Genomic DNA, 8,528 nt, shown 5'->3' with positions numbered 1-8,528 from the left:
TGTTAAAGGAGCTCTATGTGACTTAATACCGCGTTATAGTGACACTGCAGGCTGTTAAGCGTACTGCACCTGTAACCTATTGCTCGCTCTCGCTGATACTTAATGGCATAATGTTTACAGAGGAGGTAAGTGGACATACACATGTGAAAGTCTGTGAAGGGAGTCTGTGTTGTGCTAGAGGCCGGTTGTTTATTTGTACTAACAGATTCCATATTAGATTCACTCTCCATCCTACGACAGTCAGGCACTTCTGTTGATCTCTGTAAACGGAGTTAGGAGGACGTCGAGAACACACATATAAAGTCACTTCCCGGAGTTTTCGCAGAAAATTCGACCCAAGTACAAATTGTATACAGGCAACACAGATAGACAGTGAACATCTACTTTTTCACATCGGTTAACCGTTCACTTATTAATGGGCGATAAACACGATTTATACATATAGTTACATATAGGACCTTTAAAGTCATCAATCTCATTGGATTTGTGTAAATATTTTCTGCAAAACGTTCAACTTCCAGGAAGTCTGGATTCAGAAGAATGAAGATTTTTTATTAAACACGTTTTGGTGTTTTAAACTCCTTTATATTCATCACATCTCCTCACAGACTCACATGGAGTAGAAACTGAAACTAACAGTTGATGTATCAGAGACTGATGTGACCTGGACCAGCTGAGCAGGGCACATCAGGAGCATCAGAGGGGTCCATCCCGCATGCTCTCCTGCTTCCTCCTGTCCACTCCTCATCCTCCATCCTCTTCTCCTTCCTCCTCCCATCATCCTTCATCCTCTCCTCCTCCTTCCTGCTCTCCTCTACCTCTCCTTCCCCCTCACCTCTTCTCATCCTCTCCTCATCCTCCATCATTTCCTCCTCCTCCCCTCCTCTTCTCATCTCATCCTCTACTTCCTCCTCTCCTCATCCTCCATCCTCTTCTCCTTCCTGCTCTCCTCTACCTCTCCTTCCCCCTCACCTCTTCTCATCCTCTCCTCATCCTCCATCATTTCCTCCTCCTCCCCTCCTCTTCTCATCTCATCCTCTACTTCCTCCTCTCCTTCCTCCATCCTCTTCTAATCCTCTCCTTCCCCCTTTCCTCATCCTCTCCTCATCCCCATCCTCTCCTTCCTCCTCTCCTCATCCTCCATCCTTTCCTCCTCCTCTCCTCTTCCTCTCATCCTCTCCTCTTATCCTCCTCTCCTCTTATCCTCCTCTCCTCCTCCTCTCCTCTTCTCAATCTCTCCTTCCTCCTCTCCTCTTATCCTCCTCTCCTCTTCTCAATCTCTCCTTCCTCCTCTCCTCCTCCTCTCCTCTTATCCTCCTCTCCTCTCCTCCTCTTATCCTCCTCTCCTCCTCCTCTCCTCTTACCCTCCTCTCCTCTTCTCATCCTCTCATCTCCTCCTCTTATCATCCTCTCATCCTCTCTTATCATCCTCCTCTCCTCCTCCTCTCCTCTTATCATCCTCTCCTCTTATCTTCCTCTCCTCCTCCTCTCCTCTTCCTCCTCCTCTTATCCTCCTCTTCTCATCCTCTCATCTCCTCCTCCTCTCCTCTTATCATCCTCTCATCCTCCTGTCCTCCTCCTCTCCTCTTATCATCCTCTCCTCCTCCTCCTCTTATCATCCTCCTCTCCTCCTCCTCCTCTCCTCTTATCATCCTCTCATCCTCCTCTCCTCCTCCTCTCCTCTTATCATCCTCCTCTCCTCCTCCTCCTCTCCTCTTATCATCCTCTCCTCCTCCTCCTCCTCTCCTCCTCCTCCTCTCCTCTTATCATTCTCTCCTCTTATCATCCTCTTCCTCCTCCTCTCCTCTTATCATCCTCTCCTCCTCCTCCTCTCCTCTTATCATCCTCTCTTCCTCCTCTCCTCTTATCAGCCTCTCTTCCTCCTCCTCTCCTCTTATCATCCTCCTCCTCTCTCCTTATCATCCTCTCCTCCTCTCCTCTCCTCTTATCATCCTCTCCTCCTCCTCTCCTCCTCTCCTCTTATCATCCTCTCCTCCTCCTCCTCCTCTCCTCTTATCCTCATCCTCCTCCTCCTCTCCTCTTATCCTCCTCCTCCTCCTCTCCTCTCCTCCTCCTCTCCTCTTATCATCCTCTCCTCCTCCTCCTCCTCCCCTCATCTTATCATCCTCCTCCTCCTCCTCCTCCTCCTCTCCTCTTATCATCCTCTCCTCCTCCTCTCCTCTTATCATCCTCTCCTCCTCCTCCTCCCCTCCTCTTATCATCCTCCTCCTCCTCCTCCCCTCCTCTGATCATCCTCCTCCTCCTCCTCTCCTCTTATCATCCTCTCCTCCTCCTCCTCTCCTCCTCCTCTCCTCTCCTCTCCTCATCGTCCTCCTCCTCTTCCTCCTCCTCTCCTCTTATCCTCATCCTCCTCCTCCTCTTCCTCCTCCTCTCCTCTTATCCTCATCCTCATCCTCTCCTCCTCCTCTCCTCTTATCCTCATCCTCCTCCTCCTATCATCCTCTCCTCTTCCCCCTCCTCTTATCATCCTCTCCTCCTCCTCCTCTCCCTCCTCCTCTCCTCTTATCATCCTCTCCTCCTCCTCCTCTCCTCTCCTCTTATCATCCTCCTCTTCTCCTCTTATCATCCTCTCCTCCTCCTCCTCTCCTCCTCTTATCCTCATCCTCCTCTCCTCTTATCATCCTCTCCTCCTCTTCCTCCTCCTCTCCTCTTATCATCCTCTCCTCTTCCTCCTCCTCTCCTCTTATCATCCTCTCCTCCTCCTCCTCTTATCATCCTCTCCTCTTATCATCCTCTCCTCCTCCTCCTCTTATCATCCTCTCCTCTTATCCTCCTCCTCGTCCTCTCCCCTTATCCTCATCCTCCTCCTCCTCCTCCTCTCCTCTTATCATCCTCTCCTCCTCCTCCTCCCCTCCTCTTATCATCCTCTCCTCTTATCATCCTCTCCTCCTCCTCCTCCTCCCCTCCTCTTATCATCCTCCTCCTCCTCCCCTCCTCTTATCATCCTCCTCCTCCTCCCCTCCTCTTATCATCCTCCTCCTCCTCCTCTCCTCTTATCATCCTCTCCTCCTCCTCCTCTCCTCCTCCTCTCCTCTCCTCTTATCATCCTCTCCTCATCGTCCTCCTCCTCTTCCTCCTCCTCTCCTCTTATCCTCATCCTCCTCCTCCTCTTCCTCCTCCTCTCCTCTTATCCTCATCCTCCTCCTCCTCTCCTCCTCCTCTCCTCTTATCCTCATCCTCCTCCTCCTATCATCCTCTCCTCTTCCTCCTCCTCTTATCATCCTCTCCTCCTCCTCTCCTCTTATCATCCTCTCCTCCTCCTCCTCCTCTCCTCTCCTCTTATCATCCTCTCCTCCTCCTCCTCTTCTCCTCTTATCATCCTCTCCTCCTCCTCCTCTCCTCCTCTTATCCTCATCCTCCTCTCTTATCATCCTCTCCTCCTCTTCCTCCTCCTCTCCTCTTATCATCCTCTCCTCTTCCTCCTCCTCTCCTCTTATCATCCTCTCCTCCTCCTCCTCCTCTTATCATCCTCTCCTCTTATCCTCATCCTCCTCCTCCTCTCCCCTTATCCTCCTCCTCTTCCTCCTCCTCCTCTTATCATCCTCTCCTCCTCTTCCTCTCCTCCTCCTACTCTCCTCTTATCATCCTCTCCTCCTCCTCCTCTCCTCTCATCATCCTCTCCTCCTCCTCCTCTCCTCTTATCCTCATCTTCCTCCTCCTCTCCTTTTATCTTCATCCTCTCCTCTTATCCTCCTCCTCCTCTTCCTCCTCCTCTCCTCCTCTCCTCTTATCATCCTCTCCTCCTCCTCCTCCTCCCCTCCTCTTATCATCCTCCTCCTCCTCCTCTCCTCTTATCATCCTCTCCTCTTCCTCCTCCTCTCCTTATCATCATCTCCTCCTCCTCTCCTCTCCTCTTATCATCCTCTCCTCCTCCTCCTCTCCTCATCCTCCTCCTCTCCTCTTATCATCCTCTCCTCCTCCTCCTCTCCTCTTATCCTCATCCTCTTCCTCCTCCTCTCCTCTTATCCTCATCCTCCTCTCCTCCTCCTCTCCTCTTATCCTCATCCTCCTCCTCCTCTTCCTCCTCCTCTTATCATCCTCTCCTCCTCCTCTCCTCCTCTTCCTCCTCCTCTTATCATCCTCTCCTCCTCCTCCTCCTCCTCTCCTCTTATCATCCTCTCCTCCTCCTCCTCTCCTCTTATCATCCTCTCCTCCTCCTCCTCTCCTCTCCTCTCCTCTTATCATCCTCTCCTCCTCCTCGCACATCAGGAGCATCAGAGGGGTCCATCCCGCATGCTCTCCTGCTTCCTCCTGTCCACTCCTCATCCTCCATCCTCTTCTCCTTCCTCCTCCCATCATCCTTCATCCTCTCCTCCTCCTTCCTGCTCTCCTCTACCTCTCCTTCCCCCTCACCTCTTCTCATCCTCTCCTCATCCTCCATCATTTCCTCCTCCTCCCCTCCTCTTCTCATCTCATCCTCTACTTCCTCCTCTCCTCATCCTCCATCCTCTTCTCCTTCCTGCTCTCCTCTTCCTCCCCTTCCTCCTCACCTCGTCTCATCCTCTCCTTCCTCCATCCTCTTCTAATCCTCTCCTTCCCCCTTTCCTCATCCTCTCCTTCCTCCTCTCCTCCTCTCCTCATCCTCCATCCTTTCCTCCTCCTCTCCTCTTCCTCTCATCCTCTCCTCTTATCCTCCTCTCCTCTTATCATCCTCTCCTCCTCCTCTCCTCTTCTCAATCTCTCCTTCCTCCTCTCCTCTTATCATCCTCTCCTCCTCCTCCTCCTCCTCTCCTCTTATCCTCCTCTCCTCTTCTCAATCTCTCCTTCCTCCTCTCCTCTTATCCTCCTCTCCTCTTCTCAATCTCTCCTTCCTCCTCTCCTCCTCCTCTCCTCTTATCCTCCTCTCCTCTCCTCCTCTTATCCTCCTCCTCTCCTCTTATCCTCCTCTCCTCTTCTCATCCTCTCATCTCCTCCTCTTATCATCCTCTCTTATCATCCTCCTCTCCTCCTCCTCTCCTCTTATCATCCTCTCCTCTTATCTTCCTCTCCTCCTCCTCTCCTCTTCCTCCTCCTCTTATCCTCCTCTTCTCATCCTCTCATCTCCTCCTCCTCTCCTCTTATCATCCTCTCCTCCTCCTCTCCCTCCTCCTCCTCCTCTCCTCTTATCATCCTCTCCTCTTATCATCCTCTTCCTCCTCCTCTCCTCTTATCATCCTCTCCTCCTCCTCCTCTCCTCTTATCATCCTCTCTTCCTCCTCTCCTCTTATCAGCCTCTCTTCCTCCTCCTCTCCTCTTATCATCCTCCTCCTCTCTCCTTATCGTCCTCTCCTCCTCTCCTCTCCTCTTATCATCCTCTCCTCCTCCTCTCCTCCTCTCCTCATCCTCTCCTCCTCCTCCTCCCCTCATCTTATCATCCTCCTCCTCCTCCTCTCCTCTTATCATCCTCTCCTCCTCCTCTCCTCTTATCATCCTCTCCTCCTCCTCCTCCCCTCCTCTTATCATCCTCCTCCTCCTCCTCCTCCCCTCCTCTTATCCTCCTCCTCCCCTCCTCTTATCATCCTCCTCCTCCTCCTCTCCTCTTATCATCCTCTCCTCCTCCTCCTCTCCTCTCCTCTTATCATCCTCTCCTCCTCTCCTCATCGTCCTCCTCCTCTTCCTCCTCCTCTCCTCTTATCCTCATCCTCCTCCTCCTCTTCCTCCTCCTCTCCTCTTATCCTCATCCTCCTCCTCCTCTCCTCCTCCTCCTCTCCTCTTATCCTCATCCTCCTCCTCCTATCATCCTCTCCTCTTCCTCCTCCTCTTATCATCCTCTCCTCCTCCTCCTCTCCCTCCTCCTCTCCTCTTATCATCCTCTCCTCCTCCTCCTCCTCCTCTCCTCTCCTCTTATCATCCTCTCCTCCTCCTCCTCTTCTCCTCTTATCATCCTCTCCTCCTCCTCCTCTCCTCCTCTTATCCTCATCCTCCTCTCCTCTTATCATCCTCTCCTCCTCTTCCTCCTCCTCTCCTCTTATCATCCTCTCCTCCTCCTCCTCCTCCTCCTCTTATCATCCTCTCCTCTTATCCTCATCCTCCTCCTCCTCCTCCTCTCCCCTTATCCTCATCCTCCTCCTCCTCTTCCTCCTCCTCCTCTTATCATCCTCTCCTCCTCTTCCTCTCCTCCTCCTACTCTCCTCTTATCATCCTCTCCTCCTCCTCCTCTCCTCTCCTCTTATCATCCTCTCCTCCTCCTCCTCTCCTCTTATCCTCATCTTCCTCCTCCTCTCCTTTTATCCTCATCCTCTCCTCTTATCCTCCTCTTCCTCCTCCTCTCCTCCTCTCCTCTTATCATCCTCTCCTCTTCCTCCTCCTCTCCTTATCATCCTCTCCTCCTCCTCTCCTCTCCTCTTATCATCCTCTCCTCCTCTCCTCATCCTCCTTCTCTCCTCTTATCATCCTCTCCTCCTCTCCTCTTATCCTCATCCTCTTCCTCCTCCTCTCCTCTTATCCTCATCCTCCTCCTCCTCTCCTCCTCTCCTCCTCCTCTCCTCTTATCCTCATCCTCCTCTTCCTCCTCCCCTTATCATCCTCTCCTCCTCCTCTCCTCCTCTTCCTCCTCCTCTTATCATCCTCTCCTCCTCCTCCTCTCCCTCCTCCTCTCCTCTTATCATCCTCTCCTCCTCCTCTCCTCTTATCATCCTCTCCTCTTCCTCCTCCTCTCCTCTTATCATCCTCTCCTCCTCCTCCTCCTCTTATCATCCTCTCCTCTTATCATCCTCTCCTCCTCCTCCTCCTCCTATCATCCTCTCCTCTTATCCTCATCCTCCTCCTCCTCTCCTCATCCTCTCCTCCTCCTCTTCCTCTCCTCTTATCATCCTCTCCTCCTCCTCCTCCTCTCCTCTTATCCTCATCTTCCTCCTCCTCTCCTTTTATCCTCATCCTCTCCTCCTCTCCTCCTCTTATCCTCATCCTCCTCTCCTCTTATCATCCTCTCCTCCTCTTCCTCCTCCTCTCCTCTTATCATCCTCTCCTCTTATCATCCTCTCCTCCTCCTCCTCCTCTTATCATCCTCTCCTCTTATCCTCCTCCTCCTCTCCCCTTATCCTCATCCTCCTCCTCCTCTTCCTCCTCCTCCTCTTATCATCCTCTCCTCCTCTTCCTCTCCTCCTCCTACTCTTCTCTTATCATCCTCTCCTCCTCCTCCTCTCCTCTCCTCTTATCATCCTCTCCTCCTCCTCCTCCTCCTCCTCTCCTCTTATCCTCATCTTCCTCCTCCTCTCCTTTTATCCTCATCCTCTCCTCTTATCCTCCTCCTCTCCTCCTCTCCTCTTATCATCCTCTCCTCCTCCCCTCCTCTTATCATCCTCCTCCTCCTCCTCTCCTCTTATCATCCTCTCCTCTTCCTCCTCCTCTCCTTATCATCCTCTCCTCCTCCTCTCCTCTCCTCTTATCATCCTCATCCTCCTCTCCTCTTATCATCCTCTCCTCCTCCTCTCCTCATCCTCCTCTCCTCTTATCATCCTCTCCTCCTCCTCCTCTCCTCTTATCCTCATCCTCCTCCTCTCCTCCTCTCCTCCTCCTCTCCTCTTATCCTCATCCTCCTCTTCCTCCTCCTCTTATCATCCTCTCCTCCTCTTCCTCCTCCTCTTATCATCCTCTCCTCCTCCTCTCCCTCCTCCTCTCCTCTTATCATCCTCTCCTCCTCCTCCTCTCCTCTTATCATCCTCTCCTCCTCCTCCTCTCCTCTCCTCTTATCATCCTCTCCTCCTCTCCTCTTATCCTCCTCCTCCTCTCCTCTTATCATCCTCTCCTCCTCCTCTCCTCTTATCATCCTCTCCTCTTCCTCCTCCTCTCCTCTTATCATCCTCATCCTCCTCCTCCTCCTCTCCTCATCCTCTCCTCCTCCTCTTCCTCTCCTCTTATCATCCTCTCCTCCTCCTCCTCCTCTCCTCTTATCCTCATCTTCCTCCTCCTCTCCTTTTATCCTCATCCTCTCCTCCTCTCCTCCTCTTATCCTCATCCTCCTCTCCTCTTATCATCCTCTCCTCCTCTTCCTCCTCCTCTCCTCTTATCATCCTCTCCTCTTATCATCCTCTCCTCCTCCTCCTCCTCTTATCATCCTCCTCCTCCTCCTCTCCCCTTATCCTCATCCTCCTCCTCCTCTTCCTCCTCCTCCTCTTATCATCCTCTCCTCCTCTTCCTCTCCTCCTCCTACTCTCCTCTTATCATCCTCTCCTCCTCCTCCTCTCCTCTCCTCTTATCATCCTCTCCTCCTCCTCCTCTCCTCTTATCCTCATCTTCCTCCTCCTCTCCTTTTATCCTCATCCTCTCCTCTTATCCTCCTCCTCTCCTCCTCTCCTCTTATCATCCTCTCCTCCTCCCCTCCTCTTATCATCCTCCTCCTCCTCCTCTCCTCTTATCATCCTCTCCTCTTCCTCCTCCTCTCCTTATCATCCTCTCCTCTCCTCTTATCATCCTCATCCTCCTCTCCTCTTATCATCCTCTCCTCCTCCTCTCCTCATCCTCCTCTCCTCTTATCATCCTCTCCTCCTCCTCCTCTCCTCTTATCCTCATCCTCCTCCTCTCCTCCT

General features: G+C 52.4%; 1 protein-coding gene across 1 annotated transcript in view; it reads right to left on the bottom strand.

Moving 5' to 3' along the window:
* Positions 1-8,528, bottom strand: part of LOC132959001 (peroxisomal acyl-coenzyme A oxidase 3-like) — a 112,749-nt gene that overhangs the window by 100,719 nt on the left and 3,502 nt on the right. The window lies entirely within an intron of this gene.

Source organism: Labrus mixtus, chromosome 23 (genome assembly GCF_963584025.1).
Source record: "Labrus mixtus chromosome 23, fLabMix1.1, whole genome shotgun sequence".
Lineage (NCBI taxonomy): Eukaryota > Metazoa > Chordata > Actinopteri > Labriformes > Labridae > Labrus > Labrus mixtus.
Note: the sequence above shows the minus strand (reverse complement) of the source record. Positions and strands in the feature narration are given on the sequence as shown.